The sequence below is a fragment of the Mustela putorius genome, unplaced genomic scaffold (assembly GCF_011764305.1).
Source record: "Mustela putorius furo isolate JIRA1106 unplaced genomic scaffold, ASM1176430v1.1 tig00000281_pilon_pilon_pilon, whole genome shotgun sequence".
Lineage (NCBI taxonomy): Eukaryota > Metazoa > Chordata > Mammalia > Carnivora > Mustelidae > Mustela > Mustela putorius.
Window position 1 is genome coordinate 21,941,366 of NW_025421343.1, and position 15,072 is coordinate 21,956,437.

The 15,072-nt window shown below is 41.0% G+C and overlaps 1 long non-coding RNA gene and 1 pseudogene across 1 annotated transcript; one reads left to right on the top strand and one right to left on the bottom strand.

Moving 5' to 3' along the window:
• Positions 1-410: 410 nt before the first annotated feature.
• On the bottom strand, positions 411-9,668 carry LOC123391764. The gene is made up of 2 exons (XR_006606483.1): positions 9,249-9,668; positions 411-1,853 (listed from the first exon to the last, which is right to left on the bottom strand). It is a non-coding gene; the product is annotated as an uncharacterized LOC123391764 (long non-coding RNA).
• LOC101688803 lies at positions 1,763-3,255 on the top strand (annotated as a pseudogene).
• Positions 9,669-15,072: the final 5,404 nt, after the last annotated feature.

The window sequence follows — 15,072 nt, forward strand, 5'->3', positions numbered from 1 at the left end:
TAGATGTACCCATATGAATAAACACATGTGATTAAATTCCAACACAAATACATTGCTCTCCTATCCTCAGTTAAAAAAAAAATCTGTATCTTAAGGTTGAATTTTAAAAGCCATTATAAAAAATCATCTTCATACAGTATATCTAATCTATATCTAATATGTGGTTCTTTGTCTATTTCTGCATCTAGTATGGTTTTTCTTACTAAAGTTTAATTTTCTCTCAATTTTAACACATCACAAAGATGATCACATATATTTCCTGCATAAAATTTCTTTTCCTGAAAGCTTCTCAAAGCAAAAGATAAACTACGAAACAATAAGCATATTGATTTAAAAATCAACAACCCTTAAAATGAGCTCTTAAAAATGAGACTCTTTTTAATCCCGGTAAATTACTGCATTGTAACTGATCCTTTTGCACAGTGTTTATTCAATGTAGAAGGGTATGACAGTGTAATCACTTTCAGTCCTACAAATTATTGGCAATAAAATTAGATACTCGTTTCTGTTTTACATTTTTTTCCAAATTAAAAAAAAAAATCATTATCCTTATCTCTACATCTCAAATTCTGGTAGCATCTATAGATTCCTAACTCTTGGCAGGTGATACCTTAGACAAACATATCCCTTTATAAAATGTATATAAAGGAAGGGACCTCCCAAACCTTTCTCCCTGTCTTACATTATTTCAAAACTAAATTTAGGGCTCAGCAGTATGCATTTAAGGTTACTAGAATTTTTTTTTAATTTTCAAAGAAATCATCAAACTCTCGAGTTGATTATACTTAAACAACAGAATCATGGAGTTTTAGACAACAATCCCTCATTTTACCTCTGATTACCTCTGACTTGCTCAACAACACATAGCTCAGCAAACAGAAGGCTTGCACCAGAATCCAGGTCCCTTTCCCAGGTGGGTAATCCCCAGGGTGTGAGCTATAAAATACATATAAGTAATGTGTTGCGATCTTTATTGAAGAGAAAATGAGAATCAGCAGTCTAAAATACCATTCAGTTCCACAGGATCCCAGGCTATTCTAGCCCTGTTCTAAACAGATAGAAATTTGTAGATTTTATAAGCAAAGCCAAATTTTCAAATAAGGGAATAAGGCAAAAACAGCAGCATAGGAAGTATAGGTGCTAAAAAAAGAATGTGCCTCTTCTTATCTCAGAAATACTGCATATACATTTTCTTAACTTGAGAAGTCAAGCTAAATTTGGTTAACCAAATTTCTACATATCACATGAGCCTACCACTAGTATAGAAGAGAGTGGAAACCAAAAGAAATGTCACAGATTTCATGGTGTGATTCAGTTTCTTTCCAAATGACACTTTCTTTGAAAAGGCATATATTTGGAATTTGCCTTTTAGAAAATGCTTCTTTTCGGGCGCCTGGGTGGCTCAGTCAGTTAAGCATTTGCCTTGGGCTCAGGTTGTGATCCCAAGGCTCTGGGATCAGCCCACACGAGGCTGAGCAGAGAGTCTGCTTTTCCCTCTCACTCTCCCTCTGTGCTGTCTCTCTCTCAAGTGGATAAATAAAATCCTTAAGAAGAAAAGAAAAGAAAATGCTTCTTTTCCATTTTCAAATATAATTCTAGTGTAATTAATCTAATCTGCATTTCAAAGCTTCTTGAGCTGAGCTTTCCACCAAGCATGAGATCTCTCTTTACGGACCAGAACAAAGAACAGTATATTGAACACAATCCAGAACAGTCAACATGGTGGTAGCCGTAAGATGATAGAGCCTCCATATGTCATCAAAAGCATAGTCTTTCCAAGATGGCTTATCAGACATCTGTTTATCCTTGTCCGTGTTCAAGTGCCCAACAGACATTTTGTTGCCATACAAATCCTGCAAAGTAAACAGAAAATGTGCTGAGAAAAACCAACAGATGAGAAGAAAGATGAACCTTTCTGGAAGGTGAGCCTGAGGATGAGGTCTACTTAAAATGCTTGCATCCAGGGGCACCTGGATGGCTCAGTCCATTAAGCATCTGCCTTTGGCTCAGGTCATGATCCCAGGGTCCTGGGATGGAGCCCTTCATTGGGATTTCTGCTCGGGGGGGTGGGGATCTGCTTCTCCCTCTCCTTCTGTCTGCCACTCACCCTGCTCCTGTTCTCTCTCACTCTCTCACTCACTCTCAAATAAATAAAATCTTTAACAACAACAATTATGGGGCGCCTATGTGGCTCAGTGGGTTAAAACCTCTACCTTCAGCTCAGGTCATGGTCTCAGGATCCTGGGATCAAGCCCCACATAGGGCTCTCTGCTCTGCAGGGAGCCTGCTTCCCCTCTCTCTCTCTGCCTGCCTCTCTGCCTACTTGTGATCTTTATTGTCAAATAAATAAATAAAATACTTTAAAAAAATAAAGCAACAACAAAAACCACTTATATCTAAGGCAACCATATGAGGTAGAGACAGTTAATTGCTTACTTAAGGCATTTCAAATTCTGGACTTTACTAACCCAAAGTAAAGTGTTTACCCTGATTTGACATTAGACACGACACTGGGGAAGAAGAAAAATGGGGAGCCATTGGCCAGTGTTCTTAGTTCTCCATACTCCTGTGTTTCAGAAATCAATAGTTGCTGTATTTACAGGGAATGCATCAGAGATTAAAATAACCCAAGGAAATGGAGCTGCTGTTTGAGGAGGAACTAATCTGATTCAGAAGATTTGGAATGATGAAATTCAATCAGACTTTTATGTAGCTGTTCCAGAAATAATGCCCAAGCTCAATCCATTAGAGAAGGAAATGGGAAGAAAAAAAAAAAAAAAAAAGCTTTCCAAGGCTTACTTGGAATTCCATTGCTTGTGACATCCCCAAAGTTCTTGAATTATTTAAAACTGGATATGAAATTAAGGTAGATGAAGAAAGGGAGAACATTTTCAAGACCAAAAATAGCAATAGTAGATATGGCAAGTGACCAGATAGCTGCCAATCTGCTAGCAGTGGGTCTGCTACTAATGTAGGCACAGACTGCTGAATTTGGGACACTTCGTGCTAGGTCCTTTCCCTGGAAGTCTGTGACCAAAGATGGAGCCATTGTTGCCTAAAGTAACAGAAAATGAAGAAAGTAACAATGAAGCTGCCTAGAAGTATTGTGCTGTGAAATTTTCAGTGGCTTAGGAAGCAACAGAAAATTCTGAAACTGTATAATTTAAGTGTCTTGTTATTTCTTGATCATCATACTTGAAAATGAATTTTAATGCTGGAAAATCTTATCACACTTTCAAAAGTAAGAAAAGAAAATGTTCTCTATGTCTGGGGAAAAAAAAACAGTGTCTTGAATTATTAGATAAATTTTTGTTCTTTCCTTCAACTATTTACATGAATTATTTGGACTTTGTATGGAGGGAGCTTTGAAATATTCAAATTCCTTGAAATATTTTATTATATAAGGTTCCTATTTATTAAACCCTGTAGGATGCACTTTTCTGGGGAAGTGAAGATTCAGTTCAATTATCATTTCTTCAGTACAGAGAGTCCACAGAGCAGAGTTTGGGGAATAGAGGAAGTGCAAAGATTAAGTAAGCCAGTCTTGAGAGATTTTACCCATCAGGGAAAATCCAAAGTGATAAAATACTTGTAAACCACAAGCTAGAGAGGTCCTAAAAAGAGGTAACTGCCAGAGGTGGCTGGAGGAAAAGCTTCAGACAGAAGCTAACATTCCAGATGAGTCCTAAAGGGCCAGCTGAGGGGTATCACAAGTAGGGGAGCAAGGAAATGAGGGGCTGAGGTGTCAACTTGACTCCTGCTCTCTTTGTCATTTATGAAATCCCTTTGAGGTATGATAATGACACAGCTCCTTTGGTGCAAACCTTGGTGCTGCCTCCCCACTGGGCAAACATTCTGACACTCCCAGGAGTTCCTTTTCTGTGGGCTGCCCTGCACTCCTTCTCCCAGAGAGACTCCCCTGTTCAGCAGTTGTGCCCTTCACAAGCAGCCCAAAAGAAGCAGTGCATATTAGCACTCACAAGCTCATCAGGACCCCCAACAGATACCCATTCCCCCTCTCTCTCAAGTCCTGCCTGATGAAAGATGCCATCCAATCCAGCAACCTGGCCACGCATGTGACCTCAGCCCTACTTTCCAATGCTTCCATGACACCCCAAGTAATAGTCCTTGATTTGGGATGAAAAGCTTTTCCATCCAGCTTCAGATCTCCCCTGTCCCTCGCTCACAGTGACTCTTTGTAGACTCTGCTATACAGACACACACACACATAGACAAACACACACAGGCCTCATATTGTTTCATCTTTCTGTTTTGTTTGTGCTTCCCTCTCTGTGTGGAATATAAGCCTCTCTTCCCTGGGTTGCCTAAATACTTCCTACTCATCCTTCAAGTCCCAGCTTGCATGAATTTTCTTTTGATAAGGTCTTGTTCTTTCTGATATAGCCTAGTAGCCTTTCTAAACTAAACCCATTACTCAGATCAGCACAACACATCAATCTTGATGTTTTGTCCATTCAAGAGAGGATTCTTCCTTCTTTGGAGTGGGAGAGGGAATAAAGGTACGAATATTTATGTTGTTGTTATTGTTTGGTGGGATGGCTAAAATAACAAATTTTGACACAAACTCATCAAATTATTACCACATTAATCTATCCTGCTTCGTTGGGACAATGCTGAAGTTGCCTAAAAGAGGAATGATAAAGGAGCACAGCAGACACATGAACAGGGCAATGGCAAAAAGAGAAAATTCAAGGAAAAAAGAGCAATAGAAGGTATAACTAACTGGCTCTGGATAAAATAAGAATCAAGAGTGGGTATGAGTTTGAGTCTTAGAAACTAAGAGAAAGATCATATCTGTGATGGAAACTGGAAGGTTCAAAAGGGGAAGAAATTTCTTTTTTAGAATTTGTTTATTGAAGTGTAATGAACACAGAATGTTATATTAGGTTCATGTGTACAACATAGTGATTCCACAACTCTATGCACTACTCAGTACTCACCATGTTAAGTGTAGTCACCATCAGCCACCATACAATGTTAGTACTACGTTATTGACTGTATTTCCCATGCTATACCTTTCATCTGAGTGACTTATTTATTCCGTAACTGGAAGTTTGTGCCTCTTAATCCAAAAAGGGAAGGAAATCTGATGGCACAGCAGGACATCAAGCAGATGGACCACAGCAAATTTATAGCTATAGAACTCAGGGGGGGAAAACATCCTAGGGTAAAGATAGGGAATCATTTTACAGATTACCAAAGACATGAGAATAATTTAAAAAGAGAGGGTAAAACCAGAGTTCAAAGACCGTGACCTTGTGGAACACCTACAGTCACAAAATGAGGGAAGGAAGTGAAGGTAGTTTAAAAAAAAAAGGAAACTGTCAGAAGAGGGAGTGAACCAGGACAGTACAGTATCCTATCAGCCAAAGGGAGAGAGGGAAAGAGGAAGCAAGGTCATGGGGCGCCTGGGTGGCTCAACTGGTTAAGCCTCTGCCTTCAGCTCAGGTCATGATCTCAGGGTCCTGGGATTGAGCCCCACATCGGGCTCCCTGCTCAGTGGGGAGTCTGTTCCTCCCTCTTTCTCTGCCCCTCTGCCTGCTTGTGCTCTCTCTCTCAAGTAAATAAAACCTTAAAAAAAAAAAAAAAAGGAAGAGCAATCAACATTGTTGGATGCTGCCAAGGAGTGAAGGAAAATGAGGACCAAAGAAAAAAGCCATTCAATTTGGTGACTCGACATGACAGTGGTGACCTCAGAGAATACAGCTTTCAAAAGAAAAGCAGGAGAGGAAGCTAAACCACAGACAGCCAGTGGACTTAGAGCCACGATGGTGTTTGGAGGACCATTCCAATCCAAAATGATAGTGATAACAGATGGAATATAAAATGGGAGAAATGTTAGGCATGTTCACACTTAAAAACACCTCTGCAGCCCAGAAATGGAACAGAAACAATATGGTGAGTGGCTGGATTCTGCCAAAAGCAAACAGAGGCATTCAGGAGCAGGATTCATTCAGGGCTTCAGAGGCTAACCATCTCCAGGTGAGGCAGAAGACCCACCTGAAATCAAGGGCTGGGATCAAAAGTCAGGAGCTGCCTAGGGCTAGGGCTTGTACAAACCGAAAGACCTGGGGGGCGGGAGGGAGGAATCAGACACAGCCTCATGCCAAAATCCGATGCTGGAGAAGAGATTGGATGTACAATACTATACGATAAGACCAAGGTCTGGCCCGAGAGTCCCGGAAACAAGATGGATATAACCACAGAACTGCAAAATAGGGAAAGTTGAGTTCAGAAGGACAGAGGAAGGAAGGAAGGAAAGCAGTGCTTAGAAAGAGTGCCCAAAATAGAAGCAACAACACTGAGAAGAGTTCACTCCAGACCAAAAAAAAATGGAGGGTCAGGTTATAAGACAAAGAAAAGAAATTGGAGGTTTATATATTGAAATATTGAAAGAGGTTTAAATATGGTGGAGAGGACAGCTCTTGCTTTGTGTCTCTCCAGCATCAGTTTCCCTTTTTCCTAATGACAACACTCCAATTTTCCTTGGAGAACCAGACTCACTCCCTGCCTACATGCATAGTCTAACCCCCAACTAAGATGATTGACTCAGAGATGAGCATGTGAGCAAATCAATGAATTAGAACCAACCCTTAAATTTTTGTGGGTAACAACACTAAAAATGAAGCAAGTTTCCTCTGGGTATTGCTGAGAGACTAGGATGTAAGCCTGGAGGTTCTGGCAGACTTTTTGTCACCACACAGGGAGATCCTGCCTAGATATGGAGCCAAGAGAGAGAGAAGTATCTTAGAGAGATGGAGAAAGCAAGACCAATATCTAATGACAGTGTTTGATATCCTGGATCCAGTCATATTTGTTTATCAGTTGAGTGAGCCCATGAGTTTCCTTTTTTGACTAAGTTGGTTTGAATTATGTTTCTATTATTCTTACCTGAAAGATTCCTGACAAAATAAAAACCAAGAGGCACATCTATTTCTATTAGCAGATAACATGAGCAACTACTTAGAAAAAAAATAAGAGAAAATCAACTGAAAAACTTTCAAAAACTAATGATGCAAGATCAAAAAAAGTCAACAAACTAGTCATTTTAAAAATAGTGTGATATGAAAAAAAAAACAGATTCCATTACAATAGCAACAAAATTAGAAAGTAATCACCCATAGCACCATATTTTTCAGTATGTCCAAGAACTAAGGGAAAAAGAAAAAGGGGAACCTGAGTGGCTCAGTCAGTTAAGTGTCTGCCTTCAGTTCAGGCCATGATCCCAGAGTCCTGGGATCGAGCCCCACATGGGCTCCATGCTCAGCAGGGAGCCTGCTTCTCCTTCTCCCTCTGCTTGCCTCTGCTTGCTTGTGATATCTCTCTCTCTCTCTCTCAAAAATAAATAAATAAAATCTTAACAACAACAAAAAAAGAGAAACTTATTATTTAAAAATAAAAGAATTACAAGAAAAAAATACAAAACTTAGACAAAGACCTGAATAGGAGGACTTAATGTTGTCAAGATAAGAATTGTCCCCAAATTATTCATAAATTCAATGAGTTTCCAATAGAACAAGAATTGATCAATAGCTCAATGGAACAGAGTAGAGATCCCAAAGACAAGCTCAAGTATATGAGAATTTAGTATGTTATAGGGGTAGTATTTCAAAATAATGAGGAAAAGAATGAACTCTTCAACAAATGATGTTGAAACAGTTGGCTATTAGGAAAAAATTAAGTTACTTGTCTACATCATGTGATTTATTAAAATAAATTCTAGGTTGATTTAGGTAGGAAAACAAAAATATTATCAAACAATTAAAAGAAAATATATAGAAGACCATGTTTATGACCTTGGGGATAGGAAAAATCTCCTAAAACAATATCCAAAATGCAAAAGCTATAAAGAAAAGGATTGAAAAACTAAATAAGTTTTACTTTACTAACGCTTTAAATCTGTTCAACAAAAGAAACTAAATTAAATCGAAATTCCAGTTGTAGACTGGGTGAGCACATTGTAACAAATATAGCAAAGGACTTGCTCTTCTATGTCCTCAAGAAAAAGATACACAGAGGGGAACCTGGGTGGCTCAGTAGGTTAAGCCTCTGCCTTCTGCTCAGATCGTGATCCCAGAGTCCTGGGATCAAGCCCTATGTCAGGCTGTCTACTCAGCAGGGAGCCTGCTTCCCCTCTCCCTCTGCCTGCCTCTCCACCTACTTATCTCTGTCAAATAAATAAAATCTTAAAAAAAAAAAAAAAAGCAAAGAACAGAAAAATAGACAAAACATAATAGGCAATTCATAAAAGAGGAAACATACATGATAAACATTTGAAAAGATGCTCAGTTTCATCAGTTTGGGGTGGGGGAGGTAGGGAATACAAATAAAAACCAGGAGATACCATTGTTCCACACATTTGACTGGCAATAAACAAGACAGATCAATAGCCAGTGTGGGCAAGCATTCCGGGAAAGATGTGCTCTCTTGGTCAAGCTCTTTCGGAGAACAATTTGGGCAGTGGTCCTTCCAACTTTAGATGCATCTCTCTTCTGACTCAGCAATCTCATACTTTGGTATCCACCTTTCAAAAATAATACTTGCCAATGGGCAAAAAGAAAGCAGGGACAAGGTTGTTCACTAATATATTAAAAACTTACAGCAACCTAAATGACCGTCAGGAAAGGGACAGTTAAATAAATAACAAGGCATCTAGTTACATAAGCATATGCGGTGGTTAAAAAGAATTAGAACACACAGACACAGAAAAGTCTCCAAGAGAGAGAGCTAAATGAAAAAAAAAAAAAAAAAGGAATTGAGGAACAATCCACAGTGTATGCAAAATTCTCCCTCTCGCTCTCTAAATCTCTGTGTGTTTGTGTATACCGACACACACAGATGTATACAAATACATAATATACTGGGGTAAATATCTGAAAAGATACATTTCAAATTGAGCTCAGTGTTTGCCCAATGCAGGAACCTGAAATGTTGGGAGGAAGGGTGGGAAGAAAAATGTTTTATTTATCCGTAGTGTGTGTGTGTGTGTGTGTGTGTGTGTTTTTAAGTCCTTATAGTTTTGTGAATGTAGGTCTTCAGTCTATTTAGGAAAAGGCCTTCCCCTTTCGAAAGTACTGCTCCGCGACAGGCATTGCGGGCCCTGCACTGCATTCCAGACTAGCTGCATTCCTGGTGAAGCTGTGAGTCAGCCCAGGGCGCCCCGGGGGCCAGACCCGGGTCCAGCAATTCTGTGCTTCGCTCCCAGGTCAACATTCACAAGGACCTACCGTGGGCAAATCGGTTTCAGTTCCTTTGTCGCCTCCAGCTCGTTTTGGGAACAGATATCACAGAACGGGGTGAGAAGGAGGGTCCAGCGAATCCCCACTTTGTAAGCTGCCTCCTCCCGCCTTCTCAGGGTATCTGGGAACCAGCCAAACCCGCCTGGCAGCAGGGAGGGGGAGATCTCAGGGAAAAGGCTTGTGGACTTTGGGCACTGACTCACAGCAAAAGGGCAAGCTGGGGATCCTACTGCTGGAAATTTTTCAGTGCAGTCAAGTGTGCTCTGCCCATCTGGTTGACTGTACAGATTTTCTTGCACTCTTTTTGGATAATTGGAGGACCCTTCACGCGGTGACGGAAGCTCTGGAGAGATGAGCCATAGACCACAAAGACAGGCTGAACTGGGTGGGGGAACCCAAGGGCTATGACCAGCCTCCTAAAGAGAACGCCATAAATAAATTCCTTACAGACCAGTCAGGGGCATCAGAAAAGGAGAGGAAGCCGGCATGTATAAAACAGCTGTGTAATTTCTGAAGCTTACAGGGTACGACAAACCTTATCGTGCTACTTCCTAGTGGCTGGGTTCCCTCCTCCTTTCTCCTCTTATGCCCCAAAATAATCTAAAAACAATCATCAAACTGGGGGAAAGGCAAACCATTCTGGGAAGGAAAAAATAGCAGCTGCTCTAGATATCTTTTTCAGAGTTTGGCTAAGACTGTTTAAGTTATTTCTCATTTTCTTTTCTTTTGGCTGCCTTGATAGCCCTTCAGGATTTCAGCTGGCTCCAGGCACAGCTCAATAAAGATGATTCCGGAGAAGTTTCATATTCCTAAGATTCCTTACATTTCTTTCTTTAATTTAGGAAATGAGGTTGAAAAGGCTGAAAAACAGCCCAGATTGCACCATTTCCTATGCAAGTATCTTGCAAAGCAAGCTGTGCCTCCCCTTCCAGCAAGAACAGAGAGAGGCAGTTCTGAATGGAAGGTGGGCGGCGGGTCCTTTGGAGCAGTGGTAGGACTCTTTGCCTTTTGATAAGGCCCAGCAGGCCCACAGGCTGTCTGAAAACTTGTTGTAAAGGAAGGAAGGAGAGGGGGGAAAAGGAGGGAGGCGGGACCTCTGTGTGCTCAGCCATTGAAAAAGCCAGCAACTGCACTGTGGACTTCATTCATTCACCAAACGCTTCTACTTCGCACCTGTGGCATACCAGGCTGTGTTCTAGATGCTGAGGTTAGAGCAGTGAAGACAGCCAAGGGTCTGATCCCTTCAGGGCTTGGCTATGCATGGGGGACTGCTCCATGGAGAGGGGTGGAGGAAACCCTCTCTCCCTGGCCGTATTCTCTTAGCTGGGGCATGCTGTTCCTTCCCTCCTTTCGGCTCTCCAGTCCCTTCCTCCCCGGCATCCTTGGTTTATTATACCCTTTACCTTTCCCCTTTATAATCACGTGGCCCTTTGTAAACATCCAAGGAAAACAAGCAGGACCGGGCCACGGATGAAAACGAGGCCCATGACTCAGAGGAGGCTGTTTTTCTATTTTTCATTCTGACAGCTCTCCTCTGGGAAGAGCCTAGGAGCTTTTTCATTATAAGAATAGTTTGTCTCGGGGTGCCTGGGTGGCTCAGTGGGTTAAAGCCTCTGCCTTCGGCTCAGGTCATGATCCCAGGGTCTTGGGATCAAGCCCTGCATGGGGCTCTCTGCTCAGCCGGGAGCCTGCTTCCTCCTCTCTCCCTCTGCCTACTTGTGAGCTCTGTCAAATAAATACATGAAATATTTAAAAAAAAAAAAAAAAGAATAGTTTGTCTCTCCTTTAAATAGAGATTCCTCAATGCTGCTATTGTTGTCAAAGTCTACTTGAGTTCAGCTGTCCACTGCTTATCGGCCTACAACTCACCTGGGCCCTCAGAGCAGTCTGGCAATCATTTCTTGTTTCCTTATGCAGCTTTGGTGTTTTTCATCCTTCCTTTATTCTACTTAAAACAAAACAAAACAAAAAACAAAAACCTCCATATTCCTCAGAGTTCCCTGTTCACGCCCCATCCCAGGCTCCATGCTTGCACAGTCAGCCTCAACAGATGGCAGCGCTCGGACTTAGGAGAGAACATACCAACCATCCGAAAAGGACTCCTTTCCTTTCCAATCATCTCACCTGCGCAGACTGATTATTTGTGTCCCCGCCCCCCCCAATTCATATGCTGAAACCTAATCCCCAAGGTGATGGTATTTGGAGGTGGGGGTCTGGGGGAGGTGATTAGGTCGTGAGGGTACAGTCATCACGGGCTGGGATCATTGCCCTCATAGCAAATGCCCGGAAGAGCTCCTCTCACCCCAATCAGGACACAGCGAGAAAACAGCCAGGAAGCAGGCTGTCAGGAGACACTGAACGTACCATGCCTTGATCTTGGATTTCCCAGCTTCCAGAACTGCAAGAAATAAATTTCTGTTGTTTATCAGCCACGCAGCCTATGGTATTCTGTTCGAACAATCTGCCCCTGCAGACATTTTCTCCATCTTGCACAACGAAAGGGTGTCCTATCAATTAAAGTGAGCCCCTGCACCACATTTGTGTAGCTATTCCCTTTCCTCTTCTCAGAGACAGCACCCCATCAGTTATCCCCCCCTCCACTTCTTCCCCTCTGCTGGATCCTTTCCTTCCGTCCAACACAAGACCCTGGCCTTTCCTCATACAAATTTCCTGATAAAAGCTGGTCCAGAAACATTCAAGGACAGATAAACAAAAGGAACCAGGACAAGGGCTACATAAAAATACTATTGGATCTTTTGGAATCACCCTTTATGTCTCTCACCTTCTATATATATATTCTACTTTCTGAGAAATTTTATCAATTATCTGATCTTTCCAGTGAATTTTTTATTTCACCCATCATACTTTTCATCCCCAGGATTTCCTCCTATTTCTGAACATTCCTATTATAGCATCCTTGCTCTTGTTTTAGGCAGGTAATAGCTTCTCAAATCTCTGAAAATACTAATTAGAGGTTTGTTTGTTTTTAATTTCTGTTCCCCAAATTATTTCTCTGTGGGCTCTTTATCATTAGGCATATGCTGCTGAGCACACACATTTATATTGCTGCTCTACGTCACCCTCCTGAACTCCAGGTTTATATCTTTAATTGCCTAATGAATGACTCTACTTGGACATTGTAAAGACACCTCAAAATGAATTCCTATTTTCCTTCAAAGTTTTCTCCACTCCTTACCCAAAGGGTGAACCAAAATCGCAGATCTGATTATCTCACTCCCACATTTACAACTCTTTCCTGGGGCGCCTGCCTGCCTTAGTCAGTAGAGCATATGACACTTGATCTAGGGGTCATGTGTTTGAGCCCCGTATTGGGCATAGAGCTTACTTAAAAGACAAAACAAAACAAAACAAAACAAAAACAACACAACAACAACAACAAAACTTTGTCCTGCTTTCCCCTTACACTCAGGGATAGATCTAACCTTAATAGGGCTGAGAAAGCCAACAAGATTTGATTTAAACTCCCTAGTCTGATCTGATTCTCTTCTCACTCCCTTACCCTCCACCTCTGTACTTGATGCTCCAACAGGAGAAAAGTCAGTGGTTTCTTGACTCTGTAGCTTTTAAAAATATTTCCTCAGATTAGAATGTATTGAACTGCTTCCTTCTCCAATCTCCCTCACATGGATGTGAGCCTCTTGGGAGCTGGGACACTTCCGTGTTCTTACAGCAGGCACTCAACAAATATTAAATGAAGGCATGAATGTATCTGGAAAGGATTTATGGCCTGTTGCATGCTCACTTACTAGCAATGGCCAGTGAACATGGAAAAATGTTTAGCCTTACCATTAAAAAGGTACTCTGAAACAAGAAGATAGAATTTTTCACCTAGAAAATTGGCAGAATTACTAACAATAATACTTAACAAGGGTATGGCAAAATAGGTACTTTGATACAATGCAAGCATCTGGAAAGCATTTTGGCAATGTGTAACAAGTCTTAAGATGCTTAAACCGTGTGCTCTAATAATTGCACATCTAGAGATCTATTCCATCTACTCAGAGACAGAAGTAAAATTTATACACAAAGTATTCATCATAACATGTTTTTCTGTTGTACTCTTATATACCCATATGTTCCATAATGGGTCTGTTTTAATTTTAAAAATCAGCAAAATGTTAGTAAAATACTGGTAGGGTTAGAGTGGGGATTATAGCTTGTGGGAGTCAACCTCCAGGACAGCCCAGTGACTCTTGCTTCCTGGTAAGTCACACCCCTGTGTAGTTTCCTCTCACACTGTTCAGAGTTGATCCGTGTGACTAATCAAAGTTGACAGAAGTGATGACACACAACTTTCCAGATTAGGTTATAAAAGACTCTATAGCATCCATGTTCATCTCTGTCTCTTTCCCTCATATGCTTTTTGGGAAAGCCACTCGTTACATCATGAGGGCACTCTGTGGAGAGACCCACATGGCAAGACATTGAGGCCTCTCGGCAAAACCACACAAATAAGTGCAGAAGCCCAAGTTGAGCTTTCAGATGACTACAGCCCTACTGACATCTTGACCACAACCTTCTAAGAGACCCTGAGTCTCCCAGTTAAAACTCCTCTGGAATCTTGTCCAGAGAAACTATGAGATAACCAATGTTTATTGATTTAAGCCGCTCCACTTTGTACAGGATGATTTGTTTTCCAGCTTTTACCAGGACTGAAGCCTTTCCTTGGGATATGGGATTGTTAGTTCTAAAACCAGAGAAGTCTGGACAAACTAGGATAGTTGGTAACCCCACTATCTTTTAAATACAGCTTTATTAAGATATAATTCACGTACCTTAGCATTCACCCATTGAAAGTTCAGTGGTTTTAGTATATTCAGAGTTGTGCAACCATTACCATAATCCAATTTTAGAACATGATAAAAAAAAATCCTGGAGGGAAAAAGAAAGAAAGAAAAGAAACCCTGTCCTCTTTAGCTATCATCCCCAATCCTCCCAGCCCTAATCTACTTTGTCTCTAGGCACTCTGGTTTTGAGGGTAATTTGTTAGGCAGCAATGGATAATAAACACAAGGGTATGGAGAGTGGGATAAAGGATGCCTGCTTTTTCATTACTTTTTTGCTATATACTTTTCTAAATCATGCAGATTTTCCACACCAGGCATGTTTTCATTTACTCTAAGAAGAAGGTAGTAATATTCTGATTTATGGAAAAACTGATTAAGATTTCATGGATCGGTTGCTTTCTCCACCCAGCATCTTTTGGCTCCCTGTTCACCTGGTAACAACATTACCCCTATACTCCCCTTAGGAATGTGCCTTTCCCCAACTCCAGATTGTTCTGAGATGGTCGCCAATCAAAGGACAAGGTGGATACTTGACTCAGGCTAGGACAATCAGATTTTGTCTCCCAGTAATTTGAATCTTGAATAGAGGCACACAGGCACAAAAGGCATTTAAAACAGTCATCAGGAGGCAGAATACTGGAGAACAGGTTACAGAATTTAGATTCTAAGATCTTTACAAACTTCCTGGCTCTTCTTCTTTCTTCTTGGGCATTTAGTTATTCCTTTGATTCTGTAAGTTGCTCCTCTACAGCTCCATAACTCTCTCTCCCTCTCTCTCTCTCTCTCTTTTTTTTTTTTTTAAATTTAAGTTCATTTCTATTGCTTGCAACAAAAAAACTCTAACTTTCCAAATAATAATTAAGACTATGCATGGAGAAGAGTGCCCTTCTACTTGTTAGATGAGATGTTTTCCCATTCATGAATTGTTTAATAAAGCCAGTTAGGTCTTCAAAAAGAGAGAGAGAATATTTATAGGGAATGGAGGGAAGTTTACTCCCTCAAAA